This window comes from Lepidochelys kempii, chromosome 9 (assembly GCF_965140285.1).
Source record: "Lepidochelys kempii isolate rLepKem1 chromosome 9, rLepKem1.hap1, whole genome shotgun sequence".
In the NCBI taxonomy this organism is placed as follows: Eukaryota; Metazoa; Chordata; order Testudines; family Cheloniidae; genus Lepidochelys; species Lepidochelys kempii.
Genome location: NC_136388.1, coordinates 72,712,093 through 72,735,735, shown reverse-complemented (window position 1 = coordinate 72,735,735; position 23,643 = coordinate 72,712,093). Strand labels below are relative to the sequence as shown.

Genomic DNA, 23,643 nt, shown 5'->3' with positions numbered 1-23,643 from the left:
AGGTCCAACTGAAAGCAGCTAGTTTTTTCTCTGCTTTGGGGCCAGAGCAGAGACAAAAGGGGATTATCTTTGTGAATTGCAAGTTTTCTTTGCCTGGAGGCAGAGTAGTTAACCTCCTGCAGGGAAATTCACAGTCTTCATAAACCTGAGGTTTTTTTCCCCCTAAAAGTAAATAGGAGGGTGTTCTATACCCATTTGCTTGGAGACAAAAGTGGTAGGGGTTTTTTTTTTTTAGGATTTTGATTTTTTTAAGAAGGAGCACAGATTTGAAAAGGAATTTTTTTTTCCTTTGGGGCTGCTGGAAAGGAGGTTTCCAAGTAGTGGAGGTTTTTTGCTTTGATTTGGGGCCAGAGCAGAGACAAAGGGAATTGTCTTTTTCTGTAGGCTGACAATCACTATCAGAGAATAGGTATCCTATTCCAGCACAGCAAAATTTTACAAGCCAAGTTTTGTTTGTTTTATTTCTAACCCTTGGGTGTAAAGTTAGTTAAAAACAGAGAGGTAAAGATGACAGACACCAAGGCACTACACAAATTGGAGTTAGCCAAACTGGAGACAATGAAAGAAGCTGAAAAAGCTCTAGAAGCTGCTTACAGGAGAGCAATGGAGGCAAAGGACAAAGAGATGGAGGCAAAGGACAAAGAAAGGGAGGCAGCGAAAGAGGCAGAACAACACCAAGCGGCTGCTCACAGGAGAGCTATGGAAGCAAGGGACAAAGAACTGGAGGAGAAGGAAAAAGAGAGGAAGCATGTGGAGGAGATGGAGAAGATAAAGGCTCAGCAGAATATACCAACAAACCCTAGCAATCCTTCTCCAGGTACCACTTCCCATCCCAGAAATTTCCCCACCTACAAGGCAGGCGATGATACTGAGGCCTTCTTAGAAAACTTTGAAAGGGCCTGCCTTGGGTACAGCATCTCTATCGACCAATACATGGTAGAGCTGAGGCCGCAGCTCAGTGGACCCTTAGCTGAGGTAGCAGCTGAAATGCCTAAAGAACACATGAGCAAGTATGAACTGTTTTTAAATCCAAGGCAAGAGTCAGAATGGGGATAACACCCGAGCAGTCTCGTCGGAGGTTCAGAGCCCTAAGTTGGAAACCAGACGTGTCATTTACCTGACATGCCTACCACATTGTGAAACATTGGGATGCCTGGATATCAGGAGCAAGTGTTGAATCTCCAGTAAATTTGCCCTTCCTAATGCAAATGGAACAATTCTTAGAGGGTGTTCCTGAGGAAATAGAAAGATACATCCTAGATGGGAAGCCCAAAACTGTAATCGAGACAGGAGAGATTGCAGCCAGATGGGTGGAGGTGGCAGAGAATAAGAAAAATGGTCACAGTTGGAGCGGAGACCAGAAGGGACAACCCCAGACCACACCCTATTACCGGGGACTGCCCAAGGCCCCACCTACGTCCCAAAGAACCCTCCAGACACCTTATCGTCCCACCACCCCATTCTCCAGAAACCCACCTCGCCCCAGTGACCCGTCAGCTGGATGATGTTTTAAATGTAACAAGCTGGGGCATGTAAAGGTCAACTGCCCCAAGAACCCCAACAGATTACAGTTCATTGCACCGGAATCACACCAGAGATCCGCAGGCCCAGATACCTCCCAGATACCCTTGGAGCAGAGGGAAACTGTGAGTGTGGGCGGAAAGAAGGTCACCGCGTGGAGGGACACCGGAGCACAAGTGTCAGCTATCCATGCTTCCTTAGTGGACCCCAATTTAATCAACCCAGAGATCCAAGTGACAATTCAACCCTTCAAGTCCAACTCTTTCGATTTGCCTACAGCCAAGTTGCCTGTCCAGTACCAGGGCTGGTCAGGAATGTGGACTTTTGCAGTCTATGATGATTATCCCATCCCCATGCTGTTGGGGGAAGACTTAGCCAATCATGTGAAGCGGGCCAAGAGGGCGGGAATGGTCACCCGCAGCCAGGCTAAACAAGCCGTGACGCCTAGCTCTGTTCCAGAAACTTCTATCAGGACCCGGTCAGAGGTGATGGACCCGGACCCCAGGCTAATGTCTGCAACAGCAGTAGTGGATCCAGTCCCAGAGACCCAGACGGAATCAGTCCCAGAACTGGAACCAGCGGAACAACCAGCACCAGACCCATTGCCAGCACTGAATCCAGTACTTGCAACCTCAACACCAGAGGGCCCCACCGAACCTGAATCGGCAGCAGCCCATAACCCTACACAAGAGGCTCAGCCGGAGCCTGAACCCCAACATAGTGTCCCAGTGGAGAGCGTTTCACAGTCAACGGAAACAGCCCCATCCCCTACTTCGCTTCCAGAGGGACCAAGCATAGGTCCACAATCCAATGAGGAACTGATGTCTCCAGCCTCAAGGGAACAGTTCCAGACCGAACAGGAAACAGATGAAAGCCTCCAGAGAGCTTGGACGGTGGCACGGAGCAACCCACCGCCTCTCAGCTCTTCTAATTGATCTAGGTTTGTTGTAGAAAGAGGACTTTTATATAAGGAAACTCTTTCTGGTGGACACCAGGAAGACTGGCATCCTCAGAGACAGTTGGTAGTTCCAACTAAATACCGGGCCAAGCTCTTGAGCTTAGCCCATGATCACCCTAGTGGCCATGCTGGGGTGAACAGGACCCCGTTTGGGGGGGTCATTCCACTGGGAGGGAATGGGCAAGGATGTTTCTACCTATGTCCAGTCTTGTGAGGTGTGCCAAAGAGTGGGAAAACCCCAAGACCAGGTCAAAGCCCCTCTCCAGCCACTCCCCATCATTGAAGTTCCCATTTCAGCGAGTAGCTGTGGATATTCTGGGTCCTTTTCTGAAAAAGACACCCAGAGGAAAGCAGTACATACTGACTTTCATGGATTTTGCCACCCGATGGCCGGAAGCAGTAGCTCTAAGCAACACCAGGGCTAAAAGTGTGTGCCAGGCACTAGCAGACATTTTTGCCAGGGTAGGTTGGCCCTCTGACATCCTCACAGATGCGGGGACTAATTTCCTGGCAGGAACTATGGAAAATCTTTGGGAAGCTCATGGGGTAAATCACTTGGTTGCCACTCCTTACTACCATCAAACAAATGGCATGGTGGAGAAGTTTAATGGAACTTTGGGGGCCATGATATGTAAATTCGTAAATGAGCACCTCCAATGATTGGGACCTAGTGTTGCAGCAGTTTCTCTTTGCCTACAGAGCTGTACCACATCCCAGTTTAGGGTTTTCCCCATTTGAACTTGTATAGGGCCGTGAGGTTAAGGGGCCATTACAGTTGGTGAAGCAGCAATGGGAGGGATTTACACCTTCTCCAGGAACTAACAGTCTGGACTTTGTAACCAACCTACAAAACACCCTCCGAACCTCTTTAGCCCTTGCTAAAGAAAACTTACAGGATGCTCAAAAAGAGCAAAAAGCCTGGTATGATAAATATGCCAGAGCACGTTCCTTCAAAGTAGGAGACCAGGTCATGGTCTTAAAGGCGCTCCAGGCCCATAAAATGGAAGCATCGTGGGAAGGGCCATTCACGGTCCAGGAGCACCTGGGAGCTGTTAATTATCTCATAGCATTCCCCACCTCCAACCGAAAGCCTAAGGTGTACTATATTAATTCTCTAAAGCCCTTTTATTCCAGAGAATTAAAAGTTTGTAAGTTTACAGCGCAGGGAGGAGACGATGCTGAGTGGCCTGAAGGTGTCTACTATGAAGGGAAAAGTGCTGGTGGTGTGGAAGAGGTGAACCTCTCCATGACCCTTGGGCAAATGCAGCGACAGCAGATCAAGGAGCTGTGCACTAGCTACGCGCCAATGTTCTCAGCCACCCCAGGACTGACTGAACGGGCATACGACTCCATTGACACAGGTAATGCTCACCCAATTAAAGTCCAACCTTATCGGGTGTCTCCTCAAGGTAAAACTGCTATAGAATGGGAGATCCAGAATATGTTACAGATGGGTGTAATCCGCCCCTCTGGAAGTGCGTGGGCATCTCCAGTGGTTCTAGTTCCCAAACCAGATGGGGAGATACATTTTTGCATGGACTACCATAAGCTAAATGGTGTAACTCGCCCTGACAACTATCCAATGCCACGCACAGATGAACTATTAGAGAAACTGGGACGGGCCCAGTTCATCTCTACCTTGGACTTAACCAAGGGGTACTGGCAAGTACCGCTAGATGAATCTGCCAAGGAAAGGTCAGCCTTCATCACACATCTCGGGCTGTATGAATTTAATGTACTCCCTTTCGGGCTGCGAAATGCATCCGCCACCTTCCAAAGACTTGTAGATGGTCTCCTAACGGGATTAGGAGAATATGCAGTTGCCTACCTTGACGATGTGGCCATATTTTCGGATTCCTGGGTAGAACACCTGGAACATCTACAAAAAGTCCTTGAGCGCATACGGGAGGCAGGACTAACTGTTAAGGCTAAGAAGTGTCAAATAGGCCTAAACAGAGTGACTTACCTTGGACACCAGGTGGGTCAAGGAACTATCAGCCCCCTACAGGCCAAAGTGGATGCTATCCAAAAGTGGCTTGTCCCAAAGTCAAAGAAACAGGTTCAATCCTTCTTAGGCTTGGCCGGTTATTACAGATGATTTGTACCACAATACAGCCAAATCACCACCCCACTGACAGACCTAACCAAAAAGAAACAGCCAAATGCTATTCAGTGGACCGAAGAGTGTCAGAAGGCCTTTAACCAGCTTAAAGCAACACTCATGTCTGACCCTGTACTAAGGGCCCCAGACTTTGACAAACCGTTCCTAGTAACCACAGATGCGTCCGAGCGTGGTGTGGGAGCAGTTTTAATGCAGAAAGGACCTGATCAAGAATTCCACCCTGTAGTGTTTCTCAGCAAAAAACTGTCGGAGAGGGAAAGCAACTGGTCAGTCAGTGAAAAAGAATGTTACGCCATTGTCTACGCCCTGGAACAGCTACGCCCATATGTTTGGGGACAGCGTTTCCACCTGCAAACTGACCATACTGCGCTACAGTGGCTTCATACCACCATAGGAAATAACAAAAAACTTATTCGGTGGAGTTTTGCTCTCCAAGATTTTGATTTCGACATCCAACACATCTCAGGAGCTTCTAACAAAGTGGCTGATGCACTCTCCCGTGAAAGTTTCCCAGAATCAACTGGTTAAAATCGTCCTTGAGATGTGGAAAATATTGTTAGTCTTTATGTACTTGGTAGTATATTTAGAGATGCATGTGTCTTATTAACTCTGTTTTTCCTAGAGCTCCAGGAAGAAATTCCAGCCAGCGTTTCACCCTAGCTGAGATTTGGGGGGCATGTCATAAATATAAAGGGAAGGGTAAACCCCTTTAAAATCCCTCCTGGCCTGAGGAAAACTCCTCTCACCTGTAAAGGGTTAAGAAGTTAAAGGTAACCCCGCTGGCACCTGACCAAAATGACCAATGAGGAGACAAGATACTTTCAAAAGCTGGGAGGAGAGAGAGAAACAAAGGGTCTGTGTCTGTCTGTATGCTGCTTTTGCCGGGGACAGAACAGGAATGGAGTCTTAGAACTTTTAGTAAGTAATCTAGCTCGGTATGCGTTAGATTATGATTTCTTTAAATGGCTGAGAAAAGAACTGTGCTGAATAGAATGACTATTCCTGTCTGTGTGTCTTTTTTGTGACTTAGAGTTTTGCCTAGAGGGATTCTCTATGTTTTGAATCTAATTACCCTGTAAGGTATCTACCATCCTGATTTTACAGAGGTGATTCCTTTACTTCTATTAAAAGTCTTCTTGTAAGAAAACTGAATGCTTTTTCATTGTTCTAAGATCCAAGGGTTTGGGTCTGTGGTCACCTATGCAAATTGGTGAAGATTTTTACCAAACCTTCCCCAGGAAGTGGGGTGCAAGGGTTGGGAGGATTTTGGGGGCAAAGACGTGTCCAAACCATGTTTCCCAGTAAACCCAGATAAAGTTTGGTGGTGGCAGTGGAAATCCAAGGGTAAAATAATTTTGTACCTTGGGGAAGTTTTAACCTAAGCTGGTAAAAGTAAGCTTAGGAGGTTTTCATGCAGGTCCCCACATCTGTACCCTAGAGTTCAGAGTGGGGAAAGAACCTTGACACAGGTTAACTTGAATTATTTCACAATAAAGCATGTTGCAACCAAACAAGTTTTTGTTTGTGAATCCACTGACACTTTAACCTTTGCTAATACACTCACTTTAGAAGTAGGTTTACTGAGCTGCAGGATGAGTATACCCTCAAGAAAGTAGATATGGCTGCACTGCCACTCTGAAACAACTGTTGTGCATCTGGCAGTCCTCCAACTGTTATTCCACACTGCTTTAAGGTTGTGCTGGATCGGCTAGTCAGTTTATCTGTGTGCCCTCACCACTCTGTGGTCCTCCTGGCCAGATGTCATTTCAATGTTTAAATGTTGGCACAGAGTCAGGTATGGCCTTTGTGATTTCAGCTCATGGCAAGTTCATACACTTGGAGTCGAAGAATTGTTATACAACAGCTGTGCCTTGTCCTTCTTTGTGGTCCTGTGCTGAGGTCCTGGATTTCACTGCCCATTTGGGAGAGGACTGTGTCCAGGCCAATCTTGAATGCACCAAATTGCATAGATCTACTAGTGACTATCTGGACAAATGCATGAGAGGGGACGCTCCTGGGATCTGCAGCAGTGAAACAAAACTGGATAGGCACTCCAGCTAGACTATAAGAATGTTAGGGACAATAATAAGATCTCTAGGGAGTTCACGTGGACTGCAACTACCATGAGGAGCGGGGCCATATTTGCCAGAGAGACCACCACTGAATCATGGCACATTGCAGACTCCAAATGTCAATCAACACAGAGAAGATTGATACAGAATACAGGAACTTGTCAATTCATTCAATCTGCTGAAATCTGAGGCAGATGGAGTGTTAGAGACCTGAGATCCTCTCCCACAAATACACGTAGCCATAGGACCAACTTGAACCACTGACTTAGAGTCAACCTGTAAAGGGGATTTCTTCCAGTAAGTATTACATGCCACATTACAAGACAACTGTACTGGTGGATCGAACAACTCAGTTCTGGGCACCATTAGGATACCACTATGTTGGGCCTCCTTAGCTTTTAATCTCCCTACCTGATGCTCAAAATTTCAGCTATGCCAGAGATTTAAAACACTCTGTACCATTTATTTCTCCAAAAGTGTGCAAACACAACCATTGTTCAAGCTTACTCGGTCCAGCCCCACACCCCTTTGCTGCAGTGCGTATTGCTCGTCATTGAAGGCTGCAGCACCACGTGGGTTACAAATGAGAATGATTGAACAAATGGCACATTGTAGCTGCAGATACACAAAAGAAAAGCATGAGAAATATTTTTCTTACTCACGGTGTCATCTGTGTCCTTAGCTTTGAGAAAACTTGAGCTGTTCTGGGAAAAGGAAATATTTTGAAGGATAAAAAAAAAGGGAAAGTCTCTTGATTATAATACATGCTTATTCCTTAAGATTATGTTCTCTCATATACTCCTGGACTGATGCCTTCTTGGGGGAATGGTTTACATTGGCTGCTCATCAGAGGAGCCAGCTCAGTTTGCATACAGCTAACTGGGACGGACCTTGGAATGATCTTATTACCAAAAATGAAGGCTTTGGCAGTACTGCCCCCAAGACATGAATTAATTTAGTGTCCCCCTAAAAATAGAAGGATGTCTACTCATTTTCATGGACCCCAATAGCCAGACCTTGGCAGCTATGGACAGTGAATAATATGAATTTCCAAGCATACTTATGGGGTTTTGTTTTCAAAGATGCCCTTCAAAAGGAAAAAGAGCTAGAAGCTTACTTTAAAAGATGTTTCTTTACCTTTCATCACAAAACAGGGGATGAGGAGGGCATGTGGCTCCAGGATTCTGGCAATAGTTCCAGTTCTGAACCTACAGCAATGTGGGTAGAGAGGGGTGTCCTAAAATCAGACAATGATTTGTGTGCATTAAAAAATAGTCCCAACACAATGAATGTTTAAAAATTATTTTCTGTTCACCCAAATCCAGATACCAAAGACTCACATAGGACAAAAATATTTGCTTAAAATTCTTTGGTTTTGTTTCTATAATGTTCATATTTCCCTGTTTACCCTCAGTTAAGCTGAAAATGTACAATAACACCTTATGTTCTACCTTGGAATTGTTCAGGTTCTTTCCTGGGGTTAGAGAACAGACTTTTTTGCAGAAACAAAATGTGAATCCTTGACTTTCCAGTGTAAAATCCTAAGACACCATTAGCAGTTTTTCCTCAGAACATCAGTACTGAGCTGATGAAAAGGGTCTGATGTCTACATTTCCTTTTCAAGATTTCAGGGCTAGGTAGTAAGCCAGAGCGGTATTGATAGACACCGCTTGTCTTTTTAGGACATGCCACGATGAAATAAAAACAACTGGCTCTATGGAATAGAAAATTATTTCTATCTATATACACCACTTATGACTAACACGCTAGATATCCCATACCACTAAGCTGGCTTAAAAGAGTTGCTGTGTTATGGCATCCATGGCAGTGCATGAAAAATCTTTCTTATGATGCATTCTCTCTCCACGGTATCTGTGGTTAAGTCAATTTTATTCAAGCATATTTAGTGATAAGTGCATGCAGTTTTCTTTCCCTGCTGGGTTTTAACAGCATAACTGTAAAACATGAAGAGACATGCTTCTACGATACATGCAAGTACACACTAATTCTATTAAAAGCAGTAGCTTGTAAATTTATAGTGAGCAAGTAGGTGAACATATTCAGAGTTTCCACCAGAACGAAGATATACATGAACCAACATTAATTCAGAAAACTTAGGAATGAAAATGAGTTGGTATCAAATACTGTAAATTAAACAAAGGAATGAATAAAGTATCTCCATAGCTTTATGAATTAAAATCCATAGAAGCAGTAATGCTTTATTTCCTTTGGACTTTTCCCCCCCAGTACTGATATCAGAGTCAATGGATAAGCAACGCTAGTTTTCTTATAGATAAGAAGCACAGGATTGCCTCTTTTTCCACATACTGGGGAAATACACTAGCATGAGCACTGCGTTGGTGTATGTACCCTGATGGTTACCAAATAACTGTGAATTCACACAATGCTACAAAAAGAGCAATGAATTTCTTCATATTTGTAAAACCATTCACTGTAAGGGTAACTGTTTCCCAGACATAGCAAATGAGATTTCTCAAAGACTCCTGTGATGGAACACATGTTTAGAACACATGCTTTAGCAGAACTCTAAAGGCCTAGATATTAGCAAGTTATATGAGAGAGAAATTTTCATCAAGGAAATTATCAAATCCAAGGAAAGTGCATCAAATGCTGTCATAGTCTTCATTTCTTCTGAAGAATCACTTGAGTGTTGGCAAATTCATATTCAATGATATAATGAACTATTTGCCTCTAAGCCATCGTTTGGCCAGAGATACTCTGCACTGAATCTGAGATGAATTCTTCTTTAATATAGAGAGTGGAAAGGTGCGTCACTGCTCTCCAGTGTGTAGAATATGCTAGAACGTACTCATTTTAAGATGAAAAATTCTTTGGAGCAAAGACTGTCTTTCTGTTCTGTGTTTACACAGCACCTAGCACAATGGGGGAACCAGGGCCATGACTTGGGCTCCTAGGTACTACATTAATATAAATAACAGTTTAATCAGTTTACAATGATTATAACCCTCAGGCCTGAATAAAGGATGTGTTTTATTACTGGTGATAATTGACAAATATTTTCATTTAATCAAGTAATTTTGGACTAGATTTCTATGTTATGCTACATTCCTGCAGTTAGCTATCCAGCCTGACATCCATTTGTGTATGTAGATGGACACCAAGCACAGCAATTAAAAAACAAAAAGTATTATCAAAATAGAATAATAGAATATCAGGGTTAGAAGGGACCTCAGAAGGTCATCTAGTCCAACCCCTGCTCAAAACAGGACCATCCCCCACTAAATCATCCCAGCCAGGGCTTTGTCAAGCCTGATCTTAAAAACCTCTAAGGAAGGAGATTCCACCACCTCCCTTGGTAACGCATTCTAGTGCTTCACCACCCAACTAGTGAAAAAGTTTTTCCTAATATCCAACCTAAACTGCCCCCACTGCAACTTGAGACCATTACTCCTCATTCTGTCATCTGCTACCACTGAACAGTCTAGATCCATTCTCTTTGGAACCCCCTTTAGGTAGTTGAAAGCAGCTATCAAATCCCTCCTCATTCTTCTCTTCTACAGACTAAACAATCCCAATTCCCTCACCCTCTCCTCATAAGTCATGTGCTCCAGCCCCCTAATCATTTTTATTACCCTTCGCTGGACTCTTTCCAATTTTTCCACATCCTTCTTGTAGTGTGGGGCCCAAAACTGGACACACTACTCCAGATGAGGCCTCACCAATGCCAAATAGAGGGGAATGATCACGTCCCTTGATCTGCTGGCAATGCTCCTACTTATACAGCCCAAAATGCCATTAGCCTTCAGGGCAACAAGGGCACACTGTTGACTCATATCCAGCTTCTCATCCACTGTAACCCCAGGTCCTCTTCTGCAGAACTGCTGTGTAGCCACTCTGTCCCTAGTCTGCAGCAGTGCATGGGATTCTTCTGTCCTAAGTGCAGGACTCTGCACTTGTCCTTGTTGAACCTCATCAGATTTCTTTTGGCCCAATCCTCTAATTTGTCTAGGTCCCTCTGTATCCTATCCCTACTCTCCAGCGTATCTACCACTCCTCCCAGTTTAGTGTCATCTGCAAACTTGCTGAAGGTGCAATCCACACCATCTTCGAGATCATTAATGAAGAGATTGAACAAAACCGGCCCCAGAACCAACCCTTGGGGCACTCCACTTGATACCAGCTGCCAACTAGGCATGGAGCCATTGATCACTACCCATTGAGCCTGACGATCTAGACAGCTTTTTATCCACCTTATAGTACATTCATCCAGCCCATACTTTAACTTACTGGCAAGAATACTGTGGGAATAAGTGGCCTCAAATCAATGGCACAGCAACTATAGTGCTAAAGATCACATATTTATATCCAAATAGCTTATTTTCAATATTCTTCCAGAAGTAGGAAAGATTCTGTAAGGGTTGAAACAAGACCAAAAAAAAAATTGCACAAATCTAATTATTGTAACTGGCTGCTGCACTCTAGCCTCACTTCAGAATTCCATATATATTTTCTGGAGGACAGGATATTTAGAGTGGGTTAGACTCTTATATAACTAGGGTTGCCAGGTGTCAGGTTTTCAATGGGAATGCTCCCTGCCTTCCGTTGCTCCATGTGGCTCCCAGAAGCAGCAGCATGTCCCCACTCTGGCTCCTAGGCATAGGGGCAGACAGGGGGCTCTGTGCATCACCCCTGCCCCAAGCACTGGCTCTGCAGTTCCCATTGGCCGGAAACTGTGGCCAATAGGAGCTGCAGGGGCGGCACCTGAGGATGAGACAGCACGCAGAGCTGCCTGGCCACACCTCTGCATAGAAGCTGGAGGAGGGACATGACCTTGGCTCCGGGAGCTGCTTGAGGTAAGTGCCACCCGGAGCCAGCACCCCTGCACTCCTCCTGGGCCCCAACCCCCTGCCCCAGCCTTGATCCCCCTCCTGCCCTCTGAATCCTTAAGTCCCAGCCCAGGGCACCTTCCTGCACCCCAGCCCCTTCATCCCAATCCCTACTGCAGAGTCCACACCCCCAGCTGGAGTCCTCACCTCCCCCACACACCCTCCTGAGCCAGCCCGGTGAAAATGAGCGAGTGAGTGAGGGTGGGGAGCGCGAACGACGGGGGTGGAGGGGTGGAGTGAGCAGGGGCAGGACCTCAGAGGAGGGGCAGGGCAAGGGTGTTCGGTTTTGTTCAAGTAGAGGGCTGGCAATCCTATGTATAACCCTTTTACCATTGGCTAAGGGTCTATGCATAAGCATACATCACAGCTGAAATTGGCATCAAGAAATTTCTTCAGCATTTCACTCCCTCCCATAGTCTGAAAAGCAGAATAAACTAGTAATGAAAATATACTTATAAAGAGAGAAGCTATTTTTTCTAGCTCACCAACATTTCTTGCAGCACAATTTAAGTACAAGTGTTTTTTCACAAATTTCTATGCTTAAGATTTAAAAGTCTGACAGTCATCAAATATATATACTTCATTGGTGGTATATGTCACAATAGCATAAAGGAGACTATCACAATATGGAAGATCATTGAATCAAAGTGCCTGACAGAGCTCCATGGCAACCTTGCATACATAAACCTGCTAAATTACCAAGCTCTGGATTGAATTCCCCAGGAGTATATTCTTTGTTATTATTGTTTTCATTTAGAAACTAATGTGTCAAGGTTCAAAAAATTGAGTTCATAAAAACCAAAGATTAGTTTGTGTTTAAAGATTAGTATGTTTCATACTGGCTCTTCTTTCTAAAAATATTTCAACACCAGACATCAGTTCAGCTAAAACAATGAGTCTGGGTTTGACTGGACTAGCTTTGGTGGCTAAAATTTAATTTTGTTAACAATGGATAAATGTATTTGTTACCACTTTATATGATTGTGAATGACAACTCACAAGACCTAGAAAACAGAGAAAATACGATATAAGATAGAAAGAGTTTAATTACACTAAACAATGATAAAAGATTATCAAAATTCTTGATCCACTATAAGTTTATTTTTTAAAATTAATAAAATGTTCTCTTTCCCCAATAAAACTCTGGATGATTAAATATAAAATTATCTACATGATTACAGTAGTGTTTGTAGAGTCATAACACAGAAAAAAAATCTTTCAGATTCGGGGCTGGGTATTTTTGTGTGGTTATGCAAGATACATTTAGTTTTCTATTCCTCACAATGCTTTGTTTATTACTGTGTTTTCAAAAAAAATTGCAAAGAACATTGTTTATTCCATATAACGAATGATAGTTAAAAATAATTTGAGGATGAAAAAGGAACTTGAGTATTTGAAACAGAACTTCTAAGAGCTGTTTGCTGGAAGTATGAACACTAGCAGTTCAGAACCTCAAGGCTACCTTAAATTCAGATGCGGGCCTCTATTCATCCTTTACACATGAGATTTGTTTTGGGTTTGCGGAAACACTTCAAAGAAAAAAAAATCTTCTGAAGCCATGACCCTTGATGGTGTGCTTGACGAACCAATATAAAGAGGAAATTGATCAATGTGTTTGTAACAAGTTAGCCCCCCCTTCACCGATGTACTGGGATTTTACTGAGTCTCTCTTGCTCAACCAGCCAGGGTTCTCTCTCCCTGCTTTGCTGAATTAGGCTCTCTGGCCTCTTGCAGCACACATAGGCGGGCCACACCACACTGCAGTCACAAATTGAAGTCAGCTCTGTGTGAGAGGACTCCCCCAGCACTCACATGCACACCCCTTTTGAGAGATAAACCCAAAATAATACTGTCTTGCACTGTATAGAAAAATCTGCACAGCGCAAGCTCATAAAAATCCGCCCTCTTTCTGAATGTGAAGAGAGATCTGTATGGCTTCTTGCCCACCCCAGTTAGAAATTACATAAACTGGGTTTTATTATAAACAAGAAATAAGTTTATTAACTACAAAAAGTGAATTTTAAGTGGTTAAAGGGATAGCAAAACAGAACAAAGCAGATTACTGTAGTAAATAAACAAAAGCCACAGACTGAGCTTGACACACTAGATAGGGAGGATACAAATTAACAAATTCTCACCCTGTGTGATAAACAGGCTGGCAGATTCTTAAGGCACAAGTTGCCTTGGCTTTCCCAGGTTTTCTTACACAGATCTTAGTCTGGGACCATCACTTCTCGCAGTTCAGTCTTTGTTCCTCAGGTGTTTTCAGGTGTGTTGTTGTAGAGAGAGTGAGGACCCCTCATGTTGTCATTGTCCCTTTTTTTATATCTTCCCCACACTTGCTGGACAGCTTTTTTGCTTTGACCTGGGTCAAACAGTTCTCATTGTGTAGAGCTATCTCTGAGAGGTTTCTATTGCACATGGTTCCTGGGGTAATCCTTATGCTTGAGTGCATTTCTTCAATAAGCCACAAACATTGTTTGGCTTCATAAAATGTAGCACACTTGAAATACCGAAACATGGTCAATATTCCCAACTTCAGATACAAAAATGATACATGCATACAAATTGGTTAAACATTTACATAAATCAACCTTTCCAATGATATCTTACATGAGCCCTCTTGCATAAAGTATATATCTTAGTTATACCATGTTCATATCATAACCATATTTCCATGAAGAATATGGGGTGTAATGTCACAGCGTTTAGAGCCCTGGGAGAGACCCGAGTCTTTGGGTGGGAGAAAGAAAAAAACAGGTGAAGCTGGAAGACGTTCTGAGGGAGAGGAAGCTGACCAGGTATAGTGTATACTATATACAAACAAACAGCACTTTGAAAAGCAGAAAGACGACTAAGAAAGGGTGGAGAAATACTTCTCCATTGGAATCTCTGTTGTACCACAATGAAGCACAAAGAATAGTGAATGAGAGAAGCTTTCCCTGTTATTATCATCAAGGGATTAATAAAATGCTTATACGGTAGAAAATTTAACTGTACAAATAAGTGTAACATACCATGGAAGGAATAAGAAGCAGGAATAATTAGTGAATGCTAAAGAAATGAAGAGCAAATTACCATATTAATAAAATAAATGTGGAGAGGTAGAAAAGTTACACAGCAGCTGAATTAATTCTAAACAAAATATCTTTTCATAGTTCTTCTATTATGAAGGGAAACCATTAGACAACAGAAGAGCTGCTCTACAGCTAGAGCAAATACAGGTTAAAGTTATTATTAAATAAATAGTAACTTTTCCCAAATACTCCTCAAAATGAGGTTAATTGCTGATATAAACACAGCAACATTAAAAATAAATCACAGGATAATGAGGAAGCACAAGTTTTATGTGGTCTGAGGATACTGTGCCCAAAAATAAAAAACAGTCCCTGCCCCGAAGAGCTTTCAATACAGGAACTAGATACTGAAACATTTATGCACGTGCCTTACTTTGGGACGCTTCACAGGAGTTAAGTTAAGTTAGGCATGTGAGTGAGTGTTCATAAGAACATAAGAATGGCCATATTGGGTCAGACCAAAGGTCCATCCAGCCCAGTATCCTGTCTACCGACAGTGGCCAATGCCAGGTGCCCCAGAGGGAGTGAACCTAACAGGTAATGATCAAGTGATCTCTCTCCTGCCATCCATCTCCACCCTCTTACAAACAAAGGCTAGGGACACCATAGGCTAGGGACACCCTCTGACAAACAGAGGCTAGGTACACCATTCCTTACCCATCCTGGCTAATAGCCATTAATAGACTCAACCTCCATGAATTTATCCAGTTCTCTTTTAAACCCTGTTTTAGTCCTAGCCCTCACAACCTCCTCAAGCAAGGAGTTCCACTGGTTGACTGTGTGCTGAATGAAAAAACTTCTTTTATTTGTTTTAAACCTGCTATCCATTAATTTCATTTGGTGGCCGCTAGTTCTTATATTATGGGAACAAGTAAATAACTTTTCCTTATTCACTTTCTCCACACCGGAGATTCACAGAATTTAAAAGATTGTTCTCCCCTCTCTCCCGCTATTTCCCTCAAACTAAAAGGAAAGAATAACTATTCAAAAGTACAAAGGAAGAGAGAGCAGAATGCTGATGGAAAATTGTCCTTAATACTCCCAGTAAGCTGACACCTCCAGTAGAGTGGTGTCAGCACAGAGATATTTTTAACACATGGCAGACTTTTTTTATTGCACGCCTGCCTGACACTTAAAATCATTTACCTCTTAAGATCTTATGTGGGGTTATTTTTTGGTATCAAGGTAATAAAACAAAAAAAATGTCAGTGAGAGAAATAAATTAAAAGCGGTAATGAATAGAAACACTTGTAATTTTCTAAAGGAGACCCAAATCAAGAACTGAAAAGAATCCTATAAATATAAAAGAATGAAGCCTCAGACATATGTGGTAACATATTGTCTTAAAATGCACAAGACACTTTTTCCTTAAAAGAAGAATTTATCAAACCACAAGCTGTGTGGATCTTTCACACACAAAATCAGCTATTTTGAATAAATAAGGATTGTTACCATAATAATAAAAGAAGTAAGAACAAATTCTGGTCTTCCAAATGGGAGAAAAAATATCAACTCATATCACCTTTAAAAACCCAGCAAAAATCATGATTACATGACCCAATGCCTCTAAAATCAAGTGGCTCAACTTACTGGACCCGAATGGCAAAATATTAAAATATACTGCAAATACAACCAACATTCCCATTCACATCAAACCCAGATTACCTACCATGCTGTTGCTCATAACACAAAATAAAAAGGGCCAGATCCTCAGGACCTGGTGCAGTCCTAGAGGGAAGTGCATGAAGGTGGAGTTAAGCCATCATTATACCTCCTCAATCCTGATTCTGCCAGCTATCAATCCAGTCCTGAGGTGCAACTTGGGGCACACCCAAGACAGCTCCGAATTGTACCAGCTGGTAAGAGTCCTCAGTAGGCCCTTACTGCAACCGAAGAATGTCAGAACAGATTACTCTAGCTACTTATGTATCCAGGGGACTGTGGTGTCAAAGAGCTGACGACACCAGCTTTAGAGCACTGGAGGATTTCCCCCATGCCAGGTGAATCCCCATCAAGACAGATCTACCTAATTTGTACCAGCACTGTGCTACCATAGTTGCTAAAGCAGGCAGATCTGGGCCCAAGAATTTCCCCATTACAATTTAAAGTAAACCGTTATGAATGTGATGGTAAAGATCTGTCACCTGTCAATTAACATTTACCAAATCAGAAATAGTCACCAGCCAGCTAGTGAGTTTATAGGGTGGGGTTTAATGTTTGTTTTTTTTAAGTTTCAATCATGCAATCAAGGAACACAGGCAATCCATGTAATTGCTAGTGTAAAAAGACACAAAGCAAACTGTAGAAGTGAAAAGTTTGAGAATTTATAGAATGCAATATGTTTGCATAAACGTTTTGGCAAATAAATGAGACACAGGATAACAAACCTGCTAGGATGTGTGCAAGTCTTAGCTAGTCAGTGGCTGTATGTGTGAAGGCTGTCCTCTTGTCCAACACACTGGGGCTTGAACAGAGGACCTCCAGAGCTGAAAGTAGAGCTGCTCTAACTTATGCTAGTTGCCAAGGGGAGCTGGGAACTGTAACAAGTCCAATCTTCTGTGGGTCTGCACAGAAAGTGACCTGTAACACACACTCACCAGTTGGTTACATGCGCATTCAGGCAGAGCTAAATTTTGAGGGGGAACTTGGCAGATAAGGTTGTGACTTAACAGATTTTAACTGGAAGCTTTTCCCACTTGGAAGAAATGGCATGGGACAAAGCATGTAAGTACTTGTTGGAGAAGTGGAGAATCAAGCAGTCAAAGCTGGCATCACTCACAAAGCAAAGGCGGAAGCTGACCTTGTAATGAGATACTAAGTCAGATGAGTAGGGAGTGGCTAAATTGTGGAGGGCTTTAAAAAAAGATGTCTGTGTCTGAAACAGAAGAAGGGGAGTCTATAATTTGAAATTAGAGGCAGCAGCATTTTGAATGGACTTGAGGGGGCCAAATATGAAGGCATTAAGGCCAGAGAGAAGATTACAGTAGTCAGGTCCCAAGATGATCAAAGCTTGGACAATATACACCTGTGTGGGGGGAAATATCTGTTTCTGGATATAAAAGAACATTCCATTAAAATATTAATGTATATTAGTTTTCCTTAGATGAGACAAAACATTGGTTCAGAAAACAAGCACCAAATCAAAGGCAATTTTAGCTTTTTTTCCTACTTTCAAAAAATTATAATAAAATGTTACCTTACAGGAGAGAGAGATACCTACAGGCACAAAGTGCCATTTAATTGCTCATTGGCAGTATTAGGATCATTCCTTCAACTTTTGTCCCTTTTTGAAAACTGTTAGTTTTATGATTAAAAAAAGTGAGAAAAATTGGATGCACATATTTAATGACTAGCAACACTAACAATGGAACTGCAGAACTCATTTTAAATCAGTATTGAAAATAAAGAAAATGGGTCTATTTAAAATAAATATTTCCTTGAAAAAAAATGAAGGAGGAAGATTACAGGGTAACAGGGAGGTATTTTTTTCCTTGCATTTCAGAGATCTTGTAAGTAACAAATTGTGCACATTATGTAACATGAACAATTCATCCATCTATGTGCTTATACAGCTCCCAACATTACAATATGCAAGCATGATGTAAGGAAATTTTTTGAAAGTTGAGTAAGAGAAGGTTTGTAAGAACTGCATAAATTATCAGTCTCTAAGTGTATGCTGCAGAAATGTGACATTTTGGTCTATTTTTTTCTTCTTATGCATGTTAAATATTTAGGGGGGACAGTAGATTTTTTAAAAAAATCTGGGCTTGCTGTGGTTTGGAGGAATGCAGACCCTGCAGTATGAGCAGCACTTGTAATTGTTCATGCTTCTATTTTTCCCCTTCCCCACTTCTCAGTGCCCAGAGAGTGATTGCTGACTACGTCCCTGAAGCCCCTTTCCGCTGCAAACTTCCTGGCTTTATGCCATACCCAGCTTCTCCCCCAGCTGGGCTTTATCAGCTATTAGCAATTTTCAATCAAGTCTGACTCTCCCCCAGGTGCAGCCTATAAGGTTAATTCCAAGACACCTTAATCCTTTCAGGGCTGATGTGGGGCGAACACCCCATCACTGAGTGCAAGAAGAAATAAGCTACAGAGAGCCAGTCTTTTCTTATCCCTGCACTCCTGCAGATGAAGCTGCCACTCTTGTCACATCTGTGCTGTGAGTACACGGTACAAGAAATCACATCACTGATTTTGAGCCTACGCACCCTAAAGGGGAAGTTGCCAGGTACAGAGTACACCAGCTGTCAATCAGAGGGTGTTGTTTGGGAGGGCAAAAAAGGAGGTGGAAGCAGAATTCTCAGATGCCCAATGGTGGCATAGTACATACTTCAGCACTCCCCAGGCAGAATGCCTCTAGCAACTGCCACTGGTGCAATGCAACTCTATAGCACTTGACCTACCAATGGTGAAATAGGGTCCGTAAAAAGAAATTACAGATTAAACTGCTGTTCCTTAGCCTTCAAAACATTGCAAGGTATCAGCAGAAATAAAACAATTCCATTTATTGTTCCATTATATGTTATTGATACATTGTTATTGAAAAGATATAAAACGCCTAGCCTGTTGCAGCTCTGTTTAGAGGAAGCGGAGAGAAGACACGTTTGGAGTGTGGGTAATTTGTTTTCTCATCTCCTTTGTTTTCTCATTCCTTTCACCTCCTTACACTAGAATAATGAAGATGCACTTCACCCATTTTCTCATTAACTAAATCATTATGGGTCAGCTCCTCAGCTGGTGTAAGTTGGGATAGCTATTAAGTCAGTGGAGATTTCCTGTTTAAACAAGCAGAAGAACTATCCCTATATTTGTAACAAAATTCAGAAGTCTGTAGTAGTGATAGCCATTCATAATATGCCAATCCTTGGCCTCCTGCCTGATTGCTTTGCCATGCACAAGCATCCAGAAAGTTCCCTTAATGGGGCAGATGGAGATTTCCTTGATTCCTATAGAAAGCAGGTTGCACTATTTCTGTGCCACCTGCTTCTGGGCCCCTCCTGTCCAGCATAAGGGCCTCTTCCCAGGCCAAGGGCAGCTACATTCTGGCAGTCTTCACTAATTTATTGGCTCCTGGCGGCCATTACAAACCCATAGAATTTAAAGCAGTTTCTATGCGGCTTTAACTTATGCCTGGGGCTGGTTTAGTTTACAGCCAGCACCTGTACCCTGGGGGCAATGTTCCCTTTAATTTGTCACAGGCCGTGTGCACAAAAAATTTCTTCTGTGCACATTTTTGAAGCAGAGTTCAAATCTGTGCACCAGGAGGCAAATGAGCCCAAGCGAGTGAAATGCTTGTACATTTAAAAAGTTTTAATTTTCAATTTGTGTCCATTTATAGGGTTTTCAGATGGAGACATCATAAGAAAAACAAGAGTTTGTGTTTTAAATTTAAAATTTTCCTAAAAAATATCAATAAATGATTAGCAGCCAAGAATAAGATATGTAATTACAAATGCATTTTAAATTTCCTTATTGGTCGAAACGTCAAAGACTGCTAAACTAACTTTACTGTTTTTCCCTGCGATCTTTTTCATTTGCCCATTCAATATAAACTCTGTCCAGATCTATCAGTTCTCCATCCAGCTAGTAAATCTTAATACACATCAGAATGTGCAAATGATCTACTTGTAAACGATTCCGTAGTTTGTTTTTTAGAGTGTTCATTAAGCTAAAGCCATGCTCACCATCTGCATTTGATGCTAGGAATGTTCCTCCAATATCCATCAACTTTGCAAGATCCTGAAACAGTTCATTCTGGTGTGCAAATATCAACATATCTGGGAAACTTAAAACCAATTGGCTGTTGATTCTTTCGGCTACTGCAAACTTGAAGTCATTGTACTGACTGACTATAACAATCTCTTCAGCAAGAAAGGTTTCAGAGTAACAGCCGTGTTAGTCTGTATTCACAAAAAGAAAAGGAGTACTTGTGGCACCTTAGAGACTAACCGATTTATTTGAGCATAAGCTTTCGTGAGCTACAACTCACTTCATCGGATGCATACTGTGGAAACTGCAGAAGACATCATATACACAGAGACCACAAAACAATACCTCCTCCCATCCCACTCTCCAGCTGGTAATAGCTTATCTAAAGTGATCACTCTCCTTACAATGTGTATGATAATCAAGCTGGGCCATTTCCAGCACAAATCCAGGTTTTCTCACCCTCCGCCCACCCCGCCCTGCCCCGTCCCCCCCACAAACTCACTCTCCTGCTGGTAATAGTTCATCCAAAGTGACCACTCTCCCTACAATGTGCATGATAATCAAGGTGGGCCATTTCCAGCACAAATCCAGGTTTTTTCACCCCCCCCCCCCCCAACACACACACAGACTCACTCTCCTGCTGGTAATAGCACATCCAAACTGACCACTCTCCTTACAATGTGTATGATAATCAAGGTGGGCCATTTCCAGCATAAATCCAAGTTTAACCAGAACATCTGGGGGGGGGGGGGGGCACCTTGATTATCATGCACATTGTAGGGAGAGTGGTCACTTTGGATAAGCTATTACCAGCAGGAGAGTGAGTTTGTGTGTGTGGCTTTTGGAAAAAAAGGGGGGGGCGGGTGAGAAAACCTGGATTTGTGCTGGAAATGGCCCAACTTGATTATCATACACATTGTAAGGAGAGTGATCACTTTAGATAAGCTATTACCAGCAGGAGAGTGGGGTGGGAGGAGGTATTGTTTCATGGTCTCTGTGTATATAATGTCTTCTGCAGTTTCCACAGTATGCATCCGATGAAGTGAGCTGTAGCGCACGAAAGCTTATGCTCAAATAAATTGGTTAGTCTCTAAGGTGCCACAGGTACTCCTTTTCTTTCAGCAAGAAAGTCTTTGTATTTTGAACATAGGGATTTGACCTGATGAATTCCAAAATTGAAGTCACACTTAACTATTGCTGCACAATCAAAAGCGGACCACTCCTGGACTTCATCCTCTGGAAACCTGTCTGCCAAATGTGCACACAAGATGTTTATGAAAGTTATTATGGAACTGGTATCAATTTCATTATTTTCTTGAGAGCTCATATCTAAGATACCCTTAACTTTGTCATTCCATAAGACAAATCTCCAAGGTACTGTCTTTTGATCTTGTTCAGTTTACCTCGGGCAAGGTGAAATGTTTCAAGAGGTGTAAGGCCCTGTTTCTGGAGCAGTTTGGATAGTGAAGCCAGTTACAACACAACATCATTCAAAACTTCTAATGTTATTTGGTATTCCACAGTATTCAGCTTTTTGTGGCAGTGTTTAAAAACTGGATCAGTATCTTTGTCTTACTCAAAATATTCCAGAAGAGGATTATGGTTGCGAATAATTGCTCGAAGTGCAAAGTGCCTAGATAAACAGCACACTTCATTGAGTGGCCTGAAAGCCACTGACTCACATTCAGAAGCATCCACTATTTCCTGAAATTTGCATTTTCTTCGGGATGACCGACAGAACACCTTGTAGTCAATTCTCATTAAGGTTTCGATGTCTCTTATCAGCTTGACCTCTTTCCATGCATCGGAAGTCCCCAAGTCTTCCCGGCGTGCAACGCAATGTTGCTTGACTAAGTGTGGAATATCACGTTTCAGCTGATCTGCCACGCCATTGAGTTTGCCCAACATCACGGAGGCACCATCAGATGTGAACATCACCATTTTCATTAGATCAAATTGATGTTTTTTATAAAACTCTTTGATTGCAGACACTGTTGAAACAGCATCACATTCTCGCAATCGTAATAGTCCACCAAACAAAGTTTTATAGTCTGCAGAATTTATGGATCTATATTTAAAGTAGAGTATCAAGTGTCTCTTAATGAATATATCAGTGCTTTCATCAACAGCTAGAGTGTGAAACATTGCCAATGCTATTTCATGCATGAGGTCATTTTGGACAATGCAGTTGATAATTTCAAGAAATTCAAAAGCATAATTTTTATTTTTCCAGCTCACTGGTATGCGCATATACTTTTCCATATGGTCATTAATATCCTGAAAAGAAAGTACTGAGCTGTTCATTTTAATAGCCAACAGCACACTGTAATAAGTGCCTTGATTTCTTCTGGGTTAGAGTGCTTGCGTTCAAGATTAATTTGCCTCCTCAGCTTTTCAGCTGGACTTTCAAGAATCATGCTAAGCAATCCGCTCCTTAAGGAAGGGTTTTTGTTTTTAAGTCTTGTTACACCATCTATACGCGACTTGACAGATGACGCTTTAAGAAATCCAACTTCCATACATTGTTCCATATTCTTCCTGTTGAAAATTCTCCCGAAGCTCTGGCTTCTCGACAATATACACAAACCACTCCGTTGTCCTCATTATATATGAATATTGTATGAAGTTTAACAAGCATTACACTATGTGACTTTGGTGTAACCGTCTCTATAGTCTCATCCAGCCATTCAGATTTAAATGAAGTTGCTGTTCTTTTATGCTTTAGACCACTAGAGTAACATTTTGGGATTGATTTTTTACCAGATTATTAATTTTAAATAAACCACTTTTATTTTATGGCTACTATTTCAATGTGCTTAACAGTGTGACTTGACAAAAGGGCAAACGGGAGTTCATTCAGATCAGGATACCGGAAGTTTGTGTATAGCTCCGATCATGTCCATGCATCTGCAGCAAAAAAAAGCGGGAAAATGGTAAAACATCATGAGTAAATGTATGAAGTCCAATGCCTTTGAAAGATTTCAGTCATGAAAACAACACTTACCTTTGTTCATTTCTGGAAAATCTTTGCAGTTCCTTAGCAACTACAGCCAGGCATTTTGACTTATTCACACATACTTGAGTTTGTACACAGCCAAATGAACAGACTGCAAGGAGATGTGTGGGTCCTGACCATCCCGACGTGCTCAATGTTCCATGTTCAAAATGCTGGCGAGGAGGGGTACGATTCATTGCCCTCCTTTCCCTTTCCCCCACTTGCCAGCTAGTAGAATCTAGCTGTGTTGATAGATAGTGGGCAAACAATGTCAAAAGTCGCCCATAAATAGGACGACCAGATCGCAAGTGTGAAATA

At 42.2% G+C, this 23,643-nt stretch overlaps 1 long non-coding RNA gene across 1 annotated transcript in view; it reads right to left on the bottom strand.

Moving 5' to 3' along the window:
- LOC140917632 (uncharacterized) overlaps window positions 1-23,643 on the bottom strand; it is a 111,293-nt gene that overhangs the window by 50,949 nt on the left and 36,701 nt on the right. The window contains exons 2-3 of the long non-coding RNA XR_012160930.1: window positions 7,811-7,910; window positions 7,332-7,377 (exon numbers count right to left, since the gene is read on the bottom strand). This is a non-coding gene — a long non-coding RNA (uncharacterized LOC140917632). The remainder of the gene's footprint in view (window positions 1-7,331; window positions 7,378-7,810; window positions 7,911-23,643) is intronic.